The sequence below is a fragment of the Agelaius tricolor genome, unplaced genomic scaffold (genome assembly GCF_023055355.1).
Source record: "Agelaius tricolor isolate 1412-34295 unplaced genomic scaffold, bAgeTri1.0.p SCAF_27, whole genome shotgun sequence".
NCBI classification, from domain to species: domain Eukaryota; kingdom Metazoa; phylum Chordata; class Aves; order Passeriformes; family Icteridae; genus Agelaius; species Agelaius tricolor.
The window spans coordinates 1,572,912-1,589,386 of NW_027269287.1; the positions used below are offsets into that span (position 1 = coordinate 1,572,912).

At 35.6% G+C, this 16,475-nt stretch overlaps 1 protein-coding gene and 1 long non-coding RNA gene across 2 annotated transcripts in view; both read left to right on the top strand.

The window, feature by feature from the left end:
- Positions 1–16,475, top strand: part of FBXL17 (F-box and leucine rich repeat protein 17) — a 266,957-nt gene that overhangs the window by 22,853 nt on the left and 227,629 nt on the right. The gene's annotated exons all lie outside the window — the stretch shown is intronic.
- LOC139600389 (uncharacterized) lies at positions 82–2,442 on the top strand. The gene is made up of 2 exons (XR_011682511.1): positions 82–182; positions 459–2,442. It is a non-coding gene; the product is annotated as an uncharacterized lncRNA (long non-coding RNA).

The window sequence follows — 16,475 nt, forward strand, 5'->3', positions numbered from 1 at the left end:
AGACTTTCCCCTTCAATTACTATTTTTACAATTAAAACCCCATGTTCAGAAAGACCCTGCTTCTGGTTTTCTTTGCAGACACAGGCACCTCCTTCTCCTTCAGATGCCACCGAGGTTTCCTGCAGAAGAATCTCAGACACTGGATTTATAAAAATAGAGGTTTGATAAAGATCTAGTATCAGGTCAGTGAAGGTTGGGTGCCTTCAAAGAGAGACCCAGAACAAAGAAAACCTCAGGCAATGTGGTTTGTCATAGTCAACCTTTGTGACTTATGCATCCACCTCTCACACACTCTTCTCATGCCTTGATCTAATGGTAATTTTTAGTTTGTGGTCTTCTAGCACTTTCCTGGTTTCTTTCTCCATGTCCACCACACAGGCAGGCCCTTGATTTCTTGTCTCATTGAATTACAGCTTCTGCTGACAACTGTAGCCTTCTTATTCTCTGTTTTTTTTCAGGTGCACCTGCACAGAGGATGGAAAGCTAAAAAACCACTAGTCTTAATATAAGAAACATTGCCTAGCAACAACCAAAACGTCACTATGTTATCAATATTCTTTTCATACTAGAGCTAAAACACAGCGCTGTACCAGTTCCTACGAAGATGACTAAGTAAATTAATTATTCTGGCTGAAAGTATATCTAGGTCTAAGTTCACAGCTTCTGGCCTAAGGCTTCAGCAAATCCAGCTACTGATGCTAACTAAGCAAGCAACACACTAAATCTCACAGCTTTGTAATGTCATGTTGCTCATCCTTCTTAGGACTTGTTTATCCTGAATAACTAGCATCTCTCAATAACTAGTTGCTTACTAAAAGTTTATGTACATATTCAGGAAGATCGTGGAGTCATGGAATGATTTGGGTTGGAGGGGACCTTAAAGAGGTCTGGTCCAACCCCACTACCACTGCACCAGTAGGCCAGGTGGCTCAAAGCCCCATGCAGCCTGTCCCCTTCCAGGCATGGGGCAGCCCATAGCATCTCTGGATAACCTGGTCCAAAGCCTCCCCACCCCCGCAGTAAAGGACTCTGTACTTACTGAGATGGATTTCTCTCTTGTGTACGCTGTATATCATAGCTTTGGATAATGATGTTTCATCTACTGTCAAGTACTAAATTAGAGATTTCTGAAGCAAAAACCTTGTGGAGATGGCAGGCTGGTAGTATGCACTAGTAATGATGAAGTCCCTCTTGTATTTTAGTCTCTCAAACAGTTTACATACACTCCAGAACCACCTAATGTACTATAAAAGTAAGGTTCAGCGTTTTAAAAATGCGTTTAACAGCTATACTGATACTAAGATGAGGTGTAGGAAGTCATGCTTTCATAAGAACTACATGAGACATCTGTCTCATGTAAAAATGCTATGGAGAAGTTTGTCTTTTGACAAGCTCTTCTGAAACATTTACTTTATTAATTTTTTTAACGACATAAAATGATTCTAGAAATCTTAGAAATCTAACTTACAGAACCTTATTCCTTAGAGTTCAATTTTTTTTGTCTTTTGTCTTTTTTTGTTTCGATCCATTGCATTTTGACTTGGGCAGTTTCTATAATACTGTTCCTGCAGTGAAACATTTATGCCAAGTGTGATGTTAATAGAAGGGAAAAAGGCAAAACTTGTGTACATATGCATAAATCAGCTACATGTATCTTTTGTGAAGGCATTAGAACCACAGTGCAGACTTCAATTTTCAATGTAACTTTAAGTACTGTGTCAGTGAACACAGTGCGGTGTTGTCACCCTTAGGTGGCGGCATTGACTTTGTAGTGGTGACGAGCTCCCGGTCCGAGCTGTGGGGAATTGCCAATGCGTGGCAGATAATTTCTGAGTATTGTGCTGGTTCCACAGACCCTGTGTTCCCTTCAGCTGCCAGGATTGCTATCAAGAGTAATTCTTAAGTGTCTCAATAAGGTCAGCTGTATGGTTTCACCACTCTCTGCTTCTTTTCTATTGTTTCTTTAGACAGGTACTGCATTTTGATGTTGTGAGTTTACTTGACATGTACAGTGTGTGTGTACGCATTTAAAAGCCACCAACAACTGGGGTTGTAATCTGTATTTCTGAATTAATTATAATTTTTGACTCCTTTCAGGTTATGTGCGATTGATTAATGACTGTGTACCTACTCTACTGTTTAAAAAACTTCCAGTTTTGATATTAATATAAAATTAGGCATTATACCACTTGAAGCATATCTTTGGGCTGTAATTTGTTACCACTTTTAATAAACATTCTATGTATAAAAGTGTGTAGTACATATGCTGTAGATTAATACAATGACAAAGAAGTGAGTGATGGTATGAAAGAGTGGAAAAGTGGCTGATACAAAACTTTTTTCTACTGTTTGGTCAGCATTATAAGGGGATTTTCCATTTGATATTTGCAGATGATGTATTTTGCATATAATTTTAATAAAGGGTAAATGCGTTTATTTATACATTCAAGTGACATCTTTTTATGTCTGTGCATTAATGGTTTGCCATGTTGGTGTTGTACATCAAGCTTAGGAAGAACTGTAACAAATAATGTTCTCAGTGTTGAAGATTCTAGTATTGAAAGTCCAAATGGATAGAGGTAATTCAAAAATTCTAAATGGAATATACAGGAAAATTTCAGGAAATTGTGAGTTTTAAATTTTGAGTTAGAATGTAGGCACTTCTGCTTTTTGTTTCTTTCGTTTGTTTTTTGGCTGCTCTTGTTGTTGAATAAGTTATTTGAGCTTTTAATTAAAAACTTGATGACCAGGAATTGGTAGCTGGATATGGAGCCTTTTCAGTTGTTTGAAATATCCATATTTAGTTGTCCTTTGGGATCACTGGTACTACAGTACTTTAGTCAGAAACCAAAGTCCATTATACTAGAGTAAAAAATCCTTCCACTAAAATATATGCTGCGAGATACTAAAGTTATCTAAATGGAGCTGAAATTTCTGTAGTTTGTTTGTTTTCTTGTTGGGTTTTTTGTTTACTTGTTTTAATCTGGTGGTATCTTGTGTCAAAGAGAGCACTGGCAAACTCCAGATGAATCACTTGTAGGTTCTTCATCTGTTAAGTTGGTATCTTGACTCATGTGGTACTTTGTAAGATTCTTCAGCCATTCACTAAGGGTAGCAATAAATCAAAACTGATAATATTTCTCCCAGTGAGCTGTGATGCTTACTGAAAGAGATCATAAGTATGATGCTGTGAAGCAAATCCCTTAAAACTGTCAGTATCATTATTTTAAAATAGTGGTAATTTGCATCAATCAAAGATAATACAAATATGTTTTTTATTTGTATACGACAGAGACAAGATTATGTAAAAGCAATGAATGACAGGCATCTTTGTTTATATAATTTCTTTCCAGCAAATTCCAGTTAAACTTTTTTATCTTTATGAAGCTAGAAGAATGAACTTGTCAAATTTCTGAAGCTGTGGGAAAACACTTTTGTTTCCCAAAGAAATTCACTGTAACTTATATAGGTTACAGTTTTCAGTACAAGAGGTCAGATGACAAGTTCTACAGATGTCTGCATTCTCTCCTCTCATCTTGCTATAGTGACTGGTACCTGGGAGCACGCATATAAATGTGTGTTCTCTGTGGGTATATGGAGGTGCTTTTCCAGGCAGCTGTATTGTCCAAAATGCTACATTGTTGGTAAACAATGTTACAGGGCAAATTGAATATGCAGGGAGACTGAGCTGCTGAAACCATCCTAAATACTGTCTTTTTTGAGTGAAGGTTAAATTCTTGTGAGTTTTAAACTGCAGCATCAGTCCCCCTTGTGAGTAAATGTTTACATTTATACTTGGATTTACACTTAAATTGCAAATTTATCATTCATGCTCACTTTATGCACTTTCATCCTAGGGATTTCAGCATTATTTTTTTTAGAATTTGCTCTGGCCTTTCAATTGTCATTGTTTTTTTAATCCAGAATGATAATGTTTAAAAAACTGTGTTTGTCTGAACTTTAGACATAGGTGCTCTTGTAGTTATTGTAGCAAATTTTGAACATCCTATTCTGCTTTTCAGAACTATGTGTAGCTTTGCCCCAGTTTTTTAAGAGTCCTTAGCTTAGTGTTCCTCCTTTTCCTTGTTTAGTATAGTTTGTTTTTTTAAATTAATTTTTTAATTAATATTTTCCAGTAATGACTATTAAAAGTTATCTGTTGTATCTGAGGCTTTCCCTAAAAATTGTCTTTCTGGGGTGATCCTCAGACACGAGCTTGTGGTTGTCTCCATTTGGTCTTGTTCTGTTGCATCCAAATGGGATTTCTTCAGGATTTTTTTTTGTCTATGTCTCTCTGGGAATTGTACATTATTTTGTCATTATGCAATTAAATTACAGTTTTCTGAAACAGGAAAATTACTTTAAATTCTTTAAAGTTTTTGTGAGATTTTTATATATATATATCTATCTGTATATATGTGTGTGTGTGTGTGTGTGTGTGTGTGTGTGTATCTGTGTATTCTCACTGTTACCCTACTGATTCTCCTCCCCATCCCACTGTGGGTAGTGAGCTGCTGCCTGGGGTTAAACTACAGCAATGGAGAAGATTTTGCTGGTCTTCCCTCTCCTACCACCTTGGTAAATTACAAGTATGCTTTAAGAATATTTTCTATCTGAAACATCAAAATGTAAATTAGGAAAAAAAATCTAGACTACAAAATCATGAAAAAGATCAAATATGATTGGGAAGTACTTATTTTTAAATGTTTTTCTTCTTGAATGTAAAGAAAAACAAACAAAATACTTCCAAGGGTAAGGTTTTCATAATGTATTTTTATTTTCCTCACTCCCAAGAGAAAAAACTACTAGATTTGGTAAATGCCTCAATGGGCCAACTTTGTTGTGGATGAGTGTGCATTGCCAGCAGAAGTTTTCCTGAAGGCTTGTTGGGACTGCTTCCAGAGGCTGCATTTTTGCAGTAGTGATTGCACGTGGTGCTGCTGTTGGAGGCCGTGCCTCTGCCATGGTCTCCCTCATTAACGCATTAAATTGTGCCCAGAGGATTTGTTGGTAGGCCTTGTGTGTCTGGTGATGCCACCCTGCTGATGCTGTCTGTGCTGTTGTGCCAGAGGTACATCTGTGCAATTCACCACTGTCAGGGTTTGCAGCAAGGTGTATTAGGTGTGACAAAAGAGGTGTTTGCTTTGCATAAAATGTCAGCTTTGCAAGTCTTTTCATCTGCACAGTTCTCTTTTATTGTATTTCCCAGTCTGTTCATGTTTGGAGACTTTAGAGTTTTTAAAAGATGCTTTTATAAAAGCAGTTTTATAGTTTTCTTTCAAGTAGTCTGAAGTTTTTCAGTATCTTTTTTGATTTGCTCTTTAAAATATGTGAAAATGAAAGTTGTTGGTCACACTGAAATTGCTGGATTGTTTTGGTGGGAGGCGGAGTGTTTGCTGTTAATCTTGTGCAGCTTCTTGAAAATACAGGGAATTACTCAGCTATGTAGAGAATACTTACATTGTATAACATGAGTGAGAGATTTGTGATTGTATTCTTGAAATTGGATGATTTCAGCTACTACATAAGGCTGTTTAAATATATTTGTTATTTCAGAAAGATAGTAATTTCTAGAATAAAATAGTAGTTGATAATTTCTGTGGTTTTAAGCATTTTTGAAAATACCTTAATGGTGCACACTTCAAAAATTTATACTTTATAGGTTTCATAACAGCTCTATATTGTACTGTTTTGCTTCATTTCTAGTACATCTCTTGCATCCCAGAATTCCTTAGAAGATTTATTCTTCCTATAGAGTTCATTCTTGAGCTAATGTGCTGGGGTTTTTTATAATGTCTCTTAACAATGTACAGTCTGGAAAACACTGTGCTGTTACTGATGCTACTAGACTACAATTTCTCCAGGTTTTGAAGTGTTTGCAACAAAGTTTCAGGAAGTTTTGGAATGCTTTTAATGAGATAGAAATAGAGTGGGTGTTCGCTCTCTGTACATCTTGTAGCTGTTCTGTGCTTTTTTGTTTTTCTTTTTTAGCCTTGCTTGGGAAAGGTGATGCAAATAAACTGTTTTGGAAGGATTGCTACAGTTGACCTTTTGTTTTTTTCGATTGTGATGCTAGTCCTCTGTGTAATGAATGAAACTGCAGTGCCTGTAGAGATAAGTGGTTGATGTTATTTTTTTGCTGGGAAAAAAGCTATGTGGACAGTGAATTTTTAACTTGAATGGCACTACTTTCTTACTAGTTCTGTTATACAAATGGAAAATTGGGAGGACTATCATCCTTTGGTGGAAGTAGTTTTTTGTAAGGCAACAAAATTCTTGTGATTCTATCTGGTAGGACTGTCGTGTCCTGTGAAGGCCACTAGCTGCCTCCTCTATATGCTTCATTCTTGGTGGCAGAAGTTATCTGGAAATTCCAAACTTCTCTGAAGGTATTCCCGCCATTTCAGATACTTTGGTAGTGGTCTAGTTGTTTTCGTGCACGTGACAGTTGTGCTGCATTACAGCATAAATTCAGGTAGATCATTGTTTTCCTCTCCTATAAACCACTCTGTCTGGGACTGAAAAGTATGATAGAAATGGGTTGTCCTAGATTTTCACAGTGAGATACTGCTGGTTTAGTTCATTGGCTTGTGCTTTTACACGGCAGTAGTGATTCTTGGACTGTAGAAAGAGACCTAATATATCTGTGAACTGACACCCTCCAAAAATAAAATTTGGGTGAGGTAAGGCAAAAAGCTGCTATGCTAAGTTCCTTATTTTTATTGTTAACTTTGGCTTAGCTGGTAATTTCCTCTAATCTTATGAAGATGATGATAGTGTGGTTTCTACATTAAAGCAGGCACAAGTAGAATATTGAAACAAATATTTTAAGCTCCCGCTCTCAAGCTACAAGTATTTGTAAGGAAAATTTCAAGTACATTTTAATTAAGAAGTATATCCAGATGCCTATTTTGACTATTTTTGTAAATTTTAAGCTATTTACTTAGTAATGCATAGAAATGTGGTGACACTAATTCAACAATTGGTAAAGTCTAGGTATTTCTGTGTCTGCAGATCAATATCTACTTGCCATTTGGCAATAGATTTTAAGTTTGAAGATCGACAAGGTAATAGAAGGTGATTAAAGATACTAAATGTGCATTAAAGACAGTTGAAAACTTGGTGGTTTTTGTGGTATAAGCACTTTTGATCTGAAGAGTATTTCTCTGTGGTTGGTTTGCATTTAGATGCTACTAGCTGTGCAGAAATTTTGTAGTGCTATATGTTTCCAAATGCTCCACCATTTTTAGCATGCTATTTGAAGAAAAAGAATTTAAATATTTTATTCTATAATATTATCTGGCTTATATTTCCAAGCAATATTTGCAAGTAAAAATGTAATATTTTTGTCCAGCAGTTAAAAAAAATTAATACATTCTTCTTTAATTAAACATGTTTCATGTCTTTCTGTGTCTGGTCTTTTTAGGAAATTCTGCTTTGAAAGAAGTGAAACTTCAATACATAATGAAACAAGGCAGATCATATATTTAGGTACCTTCTCTTATGAATGTGTGCCTCAATAAATTGTTCTTTTAATCTGGTAGTTCTGTTAAAGATGTCATTCTATATGAATCAAATCTGCCATGCATGAAGTGGTGTGCTAGGGCTGTGTTTACTAGGACAGGCAGCTTCTGCCACAGTTAGTCTCTAACACAGGAGACTGCGCCCCTCTTTCATCTATATAATTCTCCAGGCATATTTGTTCCTGACAAATTTGGCTATCTTAAAAGTAGTGTTCATTTTTTTTTTTCCAGATGACACTGCAAATGATTTTCTTTGTTTAACACAGCAGGTGGAATTATTGTTGTTTTTACTGGTTGACCTTTTTGCAATTGTATTCAGAAGGCATATGATTATGGTTTTCTTTATTTTTTTTAATTTGTTTTCTTGTCTTGCAGAAAAGACAGGTTTCTGATTGTAAGGAGTAATTACTAATGTTGTACACCACAAAATCAACATTTTTGTAAAAGCAGCTGATTCTGAAAACAAATGTTATTGAACAATTGCCAATTAATTTCATATTGCAGTCATTGCAGTTTGTAGTGCTTGCATAAATGTAGCATTACAATTTCCGTTTTCGTCACATTTTCAGTTGCACATAGCTTTCCTTTGCTTTTTACTTTAGAGAGAAATTCTCCTTCTAGCTAGGGAGAATGTATGTGCCAATCTTTTGTTTGGAAAAATTCTCATTTTTCACAAAAAAGTAAGAGATCTCTATGAATATCTCCTTTTGAATCATTAAAATTCAGGTTTTTTCTACACTAGTTAAGAGGGGCACCCAGAGCAGTATGACAGATGTCCTTCTGCTGTTTTATTATCCTTTGAAAAATACAGTTTGCCTATGTTCAAACCCAGGTTTGAAGAGAAAGATTGTTATTTGCTGTATATACATGTCATCTATGCTAAAGAAAATTTATTTTGAGATGGATTACTTAGATGGATGTAGAGCAGTGTGACGTGACTTGGCACAGGTTGAACATTTTCTGTTCAGAGTGTGAAAAGGTTTCGTCGGGCTACGTGGTACTTCTGTCACTACATGCTGTGGTCTGCTCTAAGTGTAGGATCAAATAAAAGCAGTCATTGGTGGTTTTTCTGTTGTTTTGTCTTGGTTTGCTTTTGCTCATCTATGTTTTGTTCCCTGTTGGTTTTATGAGAGGAACGTGGGAAAATAAGGAAAGCTCTTGACTCTTCTGTCTTGTCTGAGAGGCTTTCCATCCCTGTGGTAAAAATCAGTGGATGGCATTGATTTTTTTTTTTTTTGGCAGCTTTAACTAAATATCTAGATTTTATCTTGGAAAAATAAAAATGAAATTTCTTGGTGATGGATTTTGGATGGAATTTTGGGCTTGTTTGCTTTTGAGGCTTGGGGGTTTTTATGATCATTTGGAGAGTATGGCTTGGGATTAAAGAAAGTGAGAATTCTGGAAAAGCCTTGCTACTGAAATCTGCAAGATGATTAAAAAAACTTGCTTTCCCAGAAGTCATATGTTCTTCAATACTGAAAAGAGAGTTTACAATGGGTGCTGGAACATTCACTCCTACTTTTTCCATGGTTCTCCCCTAAAGTTGAAGCTTGGCCTAATCAAATGACAGATCAGTTATAAGTGATGCTGCTCTCCAAATACACCCAGTCTTACAGCCCATTCTGGCTTTTTTCTGCTGGAAAAGAGTGGGGATTGGCGGTCAGATTTTCCCCAAAGTCATGTTTCTTTGCCTTCTTTCTTCCCCCTTCCCCCCATTTCTGGGATGTGTGTAAGTCATTGGTGTTACTAGTACTGTTTCTGAGAGTGAATGTAAGCCATTTTTATCAGAGAGGATTGCTAATTTGTGCTCCACGTGATCTTGTCTTTAAAATGAAAGATTACCAAACTAATAGATGAGTGTGGAATAAAAGGAAAAGATTATGAGCATCTGACTAACTTGGAAAAATTAATTCTTGAACATGTTCCCTGGTGTATAGGTTCCTCAAAATAAGAGGAAGGGGAAACCACATCCTAAGACATTGAGTTTGAGGATAGGAATTATGAAAAATGGTTTTGGATTCATCCTTAGCAGTGAAATCTCGCACAGCTGTACAGCACAAAGTTAAAAATTATTTCACTGCTGAGCTGGAATACTTTTGCCAAAGGTAGACTTTGGCCATGTAGATTGCAGGTCTAAATTCTCACTGATATTTTCACGTTTTATTCTATGCTACCATTTTATAAACATTTACCGATGGATTTCAGTGGCAGAAAAATGTCTTTAAAAAGACAAACGTGTTTAGCAGAGTAAAGATGAAGAAATTACTAGTAGACAAGTGGTAACTTAGTGATGGTGCACCATTTATAAATTTGTGAACTTATCACTGAATTGACATGTATTCCAATGCCTTGATGAAATCCAATCCATTTTATTAACACTGTAATTTTTATCAACTAAACCAAAAGTCTTTATCACTCAGTTTTGAAACTATTTCTGAGTGAATTTATGAGCCTAAATCAGTACTTTGATTGTTGAGGTGAATCACAGATGAAGTTCTAAATTATTCACCATCTCGTAGCTGCTCTATGTACAGTTCTTGAATTACTGTTGTGATTAAAGGTATTTTGGTATGCCATATGCATTTTGTTGTTTGTTTTCTTCCTAAACACTAACTTAATATTATGTAAATAGTTTAAATATCAATTTATAAAGTATTTTGATTTAAAGTTAGTTGGGGTAAATTAAATGCATCTGTGTAAGGTGAAGGCCTCTCTTATGTCGATTTTTTTTAAAGGCACAACACACCACATTATTTGTGAGTTGCACAAATCACATCTCATAGCCAATGTATGAGGAGTTATGATGGATGGAGGCTGACAATTCAACCTTAATATTCTATTCCTGTTATTAAGAATGTGTTTTTTCTGAGCACTGTGGACTGCTTCAGGGGATTGTGTGGTGTGAGGGAGGAAAGGTGCAATTTTCCTCTACTTAATTATTGTATATTTCAGGGGAATTGTTTATTTGTTGCTGTAATCAAAGTTGTTCTATGGAATGGTTTTAGAATCTCTTATCTTTTTGAAAGCTGTCCCTGCTCTCCAGTCAAGCAAAGGAAAGCAGAATTCCAAAGATTCAGATAAACGAAAAAATTAGACTCTTCTGTTGATTGAGAATTTTGGTTTAACAGTAGCAGCATTAAATGCTGACCTTAATTCAAAATTTTTTAAAAACCATACCCTAATATATTAAAGATGTTATTTTCTTGATTCCTCATAAAGGTCTATTTTTGTGTAGCCATGTTTTTTCTTTACCATTTCTCCTCTGAAATGGAAATGATTTTTGCAAATGTTTTATCCTTGTTATTGAGGCTAATCTAGTTGTTATACAAATAGCATGTCATTTAGTAGCTAACTCATTTTTTTCTATATAGTGCAAGTGGTATTGAAAATGTTTACTGAAAGTTGTTATTTGTCTCACAAAGATTTTAGACTTTTTTTCTTTTTATTTTCTCTTGCAAACTGTTTGAAGGAGGCAAAGGGCTTCTCTCTTTACAGACCATAATTCCTTTTCAGATTCAGGTAGTTATGATGCAACCCCATAATTTTCACCTTGTTGTTATTCAGTGTTATTGCAATCCTTTTAAGTTGACTGAAGCGATTTTTTTTCCCCTCAAGCATTCCTTCTGTTGAACACTTTTGTCTTTGCCTTATGTACTTTCACAGTTTATTATCAGTTTTCACTTGCTGACACTGAGTTTGTTCAAGGTCAGTTTGTTTAGCTTTATCTGTCTGATACCATTAACACTGGCATACTCGCCCAGTAACAATAAACAAGGTTTCAGAAAGATTGTTGTTTTGCATCAGAATGAATGTTAAGACTTCATCAACAGGGATGAGAAATTAGGAGCAGCAATTCCTGAAGTAGGGGGTATCACCCGAGCTGGTAGTAAGATCTGCTGTGCTCTGCACAAAGCAGTTACTCAGTAGGATGTGACCTGCAGAGTCAGTCATACCTAATTTCAATCGACTTTTAATCTGTTTCTGGAAAAGTGTCTAGCTCTAAATATCTGCTGTCTTTCTAATTATTACTTTAATTGTCTTTCAAGAATGCTGAACTTAAGTTTTGTTATTTTTTCCTTTGTCTGAGGTTTGTTTTTTTTAATTCCAGACTAGTTGAAGTGTTTGTTATTTAAGCTATATTTAAAGCTTCACATTGACTGCCATATGCAAAGATATCTCATCAGTTTGCATCATGTGCATTTTATTTTATTCTGTTCAGATAAGCCAAGAAATATTTAAGATACTTTTTGTCCTATTTTCCTCAGATATTTCCGATGCTTTTGTCATCCTTATGATTTTCTTTTAAAATCTGCAACTTTGTATTTAAATTCAAATCAAGGAGAGATCTGTTTCAGTTTAATTCTCACAATTTTGTATACTTGTCCTCCCTGAATTATTTTGTTTTGAAGACCTAATTTTTTACCCATTATATTCATCTAGTAACCCACTTGTAGGTTAAATAAAAACCCATTTGGAGCAAAGATGATATGGGGATAAACACTGACATATAAGACTGAATTATCAGACAAAATGTGGTTGTTTTATTTGAAAAAGCTGTATTTTGTCAAGAAACCATAGTTATATTAAAACCTGTGAAAACCATTATTTGTCTTAAGGTAGCCAGCTTCTTTAAATACAGTGCAGTATTCCTTAAGGAGAAATTGTAGTGCCTTGATGTTCCCAATTAGTGCCTTGCACAAATTCTGACAAATCCATCTGTTGTCATGACTTGCTGTAACTGTTACAGTTGTTGTGTGACCTTGCAAGGATGGACTTGAGTAAATCTTTCTGATGCTAATGTAGTGACCGGGAGTTTCTTGATGGAAAAGGGCTGAAAATAAGAGAACTTATTTTCTATGAATTCTTTCTGTTCATTTCAGGCTTATTCCAGGGCGCATGTGGGAATGTCAGCAAGTCATGATGCTCTATTGTTGTGCATAATTATCCAGCCATGAGAAATTCAGCACGCCTCCAAAGAGTCCAGCTAGCTTCTGGAGTTTGAGTGATACTTTTGAGAGATGATGATTGGAAAAACTACTTTTCAACAGAACTTAGTTAAAAATTAATACTGACTGGAGATACTGATTTCTGAATTGTGTAAGCGTTAATTAGATCTACAACTCTTCAGAATATCTGATTTCAGTTTTGGAAGTTAAGCAGTTTACATAATTGAGTTCCTATACATGCACTTAGGACTTCCAAAAAGTTATTTCAAAATGCTTTTAATATGCTCCAAATACTTCTAATATGCACAGTTTTATTAATTTTGAAGAATGATCATGCAGCACTCTGGAAGTCATTTAGGGTATTAAATGTGTAATCTTAATATTAGGCTGTGACCCATGTCATGCAAATCTGTGCTTATAGAAGAATGGAAAAGTGTGATTGTGTCCTTTGTGATATTCAATTCTTTAACTGGACTTCCAGACTCAAAAATAATGTATGTCTTTCTAATATATAATAGACTGAAATTTAAACAACAATAGCACATGTAATTACAAAGCTAAACCAAAATTTATATTATTATTGTGTAGTATGTAAAAACCTGTATGCTTTTTTATTTTGTACATTCTCCAAGCAACATAATCTGATTTAAAGTCCTCCTCTATTTTCTTTATCTTCTGTTGAAATACCCTGTTTCAAGGAAAAAGTGGATACAAAGAACTTCCTCATGTAACTCTCAAACACCTTCTGTCAGTAAAACAAAAATCATACCCTGCTCCTCGCACCTGTGCCCTTCAGTGGTATGAGCCAGCTGGCTTTCTGTCTTCCCCCAACATCAGTTGGAAAACTTTAATAATAATAATATTTGGAGGAAAAATGTGCCTCTCAGTTTAACTTGAGGACATTTGCTAGCTTTTCTTTTACAGGGAAAGAGGATTTAAACAAACTTTCCATAACATTTGTTGGTTGTGTATTTCGTCGTAACCACCATGAAGTTCATTGCATTTAGGGAGATGATGAAGCTGAGATGAAAAGATATAAATTCATGAAGACTCAGTTTCACAGCTGGTGTATAATCCTCTCTGTTGTCACTGGTGCCCTGGCCCCAGTACCCAGCAGAACAAAGGGAGCTGAATTGGAAATGGTGGGAGCTGGGGAGCCTCTTGCTGGCAGCACATCTCATGGCCATAGGCCTTGTCAGGGCGCAGTGTGATACCCTTTATTCTGGGTGACAGATGTGAGGTGGGTTCTGCAAGGGGGAAGTCATTACTAGTGTGAGGGCAGTGTCAGATCAAAAGTAACCAGCGATCAAACAAGGTAAAGGGCTGTGGAAAACAGGCTTTCTGTCTGGCCTCAGCACCTGCTGGATCACTGAGGGGAATAGGCCTTGTGTGTCAGGTTGTGCTGATTCCCTTTGATCTACAGTGAATGAGCGAGGATGGAAACTGAAGGGGAGAGGGAAGAGTTTTATTTCCCATTTCTTCAGGGCAATTGAAGGTGCTCTGCTATGTAATGCTGGTCTGGACTTCACAACTGAAAAAAGACCCCTGTCGGAAGTAAAATGTTCAGGGCTTGGGTTTTCTATTTCTAGCCTGGTCTACTGATTAATTATTCAATGGTGTTTAATTTTGATGACTGAGGATTAAATCAGAAATTTATATTAGATCATAATAATTTTCGAATATAATTTTTATTATATTATCTAATACTATAATATTATTAAGATTAAAATATTTGAAATATTTATATTTCTTTAAAGAGGGAGATGTAGCTGCATATGCTGTAAGTAGATGCAATTTTTTTCCTGTGGAGACTTTTACTATAACTCATAATTTAAAGTCTAGTTAGCTATAAAGTAACAATAAGGGATTACCTGTAAACATTTCAAGTGTGATGGTAAGCCATACTTGGTGTTCCACAAAGAGTGTTCCATTTCTGGTATACTTACCCATATATATGCACACCTGCAAAACCTAAGTAATTTTGTAGTTGTGATGGTTTTTTTATGGTGTTCCATGACACAATTCTGTAAATTAATATATATTATTATGCAAGCTTCCTTGTATTTCAGATAATTCCTCATGTCTGCACCTTTTTTAATTCTGTTAAGTATATTTTACAATTCATTTTGTTAGGGGTGACTTTCTTTATACAGCTATATAGTAATAAAAAATTATTTTATTAGGAGGCATACTTGTCACACTTCAATTAAAAATTTCATTTTCTGCCCTCAAAATGAGGAATATCTGCATCTTGTAGAGTGTATACTGAAAAACATTGTACTCAAACCAACTATTAGAAATGGTTTCGTAGTTTAAGAATTATATTGTTCTTTTTTCTAACTATGATCTAAGCTTTCTTTGTATTTTAGAAAAGATTCCCAACTTACCTCTCCTTTCCTCTCTCTTCACCTTCACCTTCCCTTTCCCCTTCCCCGTCCACTCCTCCTCCTCTCCTTTTTTCGTTTCCCCATAGAGTCATGGAATGGTTTCTGTGGCAAGAGAGCTTACAAGTCACCTGGTTCAAATTCCTGGCCATGGACAGGGACACTTTCCACGTGTTGCTCCTAAGTTGCTCCAAGTCCTATCCAACCTGGTCTTTGACACTTCCAGGGCTGGGGCAGCCACAGCTTCTCTGGGCAATCTGTACCAGGGCCTCACCACCCTCACAGCAAAGAATTTTTTGCTAATATCTGATCAAAACCTACTCTTTTTTTTTAAAGCTATTCCCTATTGTCCTGTCATTCCATGCTCTTGTAAATAGTCTTTCTGCATCTTTCTTGTGGGCTATCCTTTGGGCAGAAGTCACCCGAAAGCCCTTTGTTTTCTAGGATGAGCAATCCCAATTCTCTCAGCCTTCCCTTGTAACAGAGGTGCTCCATCTCTGATCATCCCTTCTCTGGACTCACTCCAAGACATTCATGTCCTTCATGTGCTGGGACCTCAGAGCTGGACTCCACCAGCAGTGCAGATGGAGTCTAACAAGAGTAGAATATAGGGTATTTTTGTCTTAATGAGTATGTTTTGTAGTTTTTGTTAAATCTGAAAGTGTTACTGTGTGTATATTGCCCGGTATTTCAGACAGTAAAAAGGTGCATAATCTTTCTTGATAACTTAAATTAAATTTTTAAAAAAGAAACCCAATTAAAAAATACTCCAGAAGTTCTATTATCAGCTTGAAAAGTTTTACATAGTTCAGTATTGACTAAGCAAAATAGTCAATATTGACTATAGTAATTATAAAAATATAACTAAATATAGTAATAGTAAATTCATACTTCAGAATTGAAATATCTTGTGCACCTCTGTAATATTTGTACTGTTACTATGGAAAAAACCTAACCTGGTGTTCTGAGCTCATTCCGTACTTCTATGGCTGGCCTTTTCTTCTTGACCTCAGCTTTCATGCAGCTTCACAAGCTTTACAATTGCATTAATTGGTCTTAGAGTATTCCCTTTCAAGTGACCATGTGGCTTGAAATCAAAATAATAGTCACACAATAATTAAAATGAGTAATTAGTGTTCAAGTATCTTTTAGAGAAAAATATTTAGATCAGTTTGTTCTTCTCATCTCTGAGATGAAAAAAATAACTACACATTCACACAAAAAAAAACCCAGAATAAATGTTTGTATTCAGAGAGATAGTCATATATGCTTTTCATCCTGCCGCAATCTCAATAAATGGGAATGAATGCTATGCATTTGCTACTTCTTTCCTTTGTTATTTCTGTTGTTTTTGTTGTTAAGTAAAATGGCACTTTCAATGTACCTGTGAGCAGTAAAGTATAATAAAGCTTCAGCTGCTGTGCCATCTGAGTCCTCCTAGTAATCATTTTGACCAAAAAATTTAAAACTCTATTACATTTTGCCTATGGTTTTTGTTCTCTTCTCTAACAGATTTGTCATTTAACATGCAGCTTCAGGTGATGTGTTTATCTTCTGAAAGCTTAATGCTCCAATTGGCAAAAAGTAAAACCCTAGCCAAAATAAAAATGTCTTCCTACATT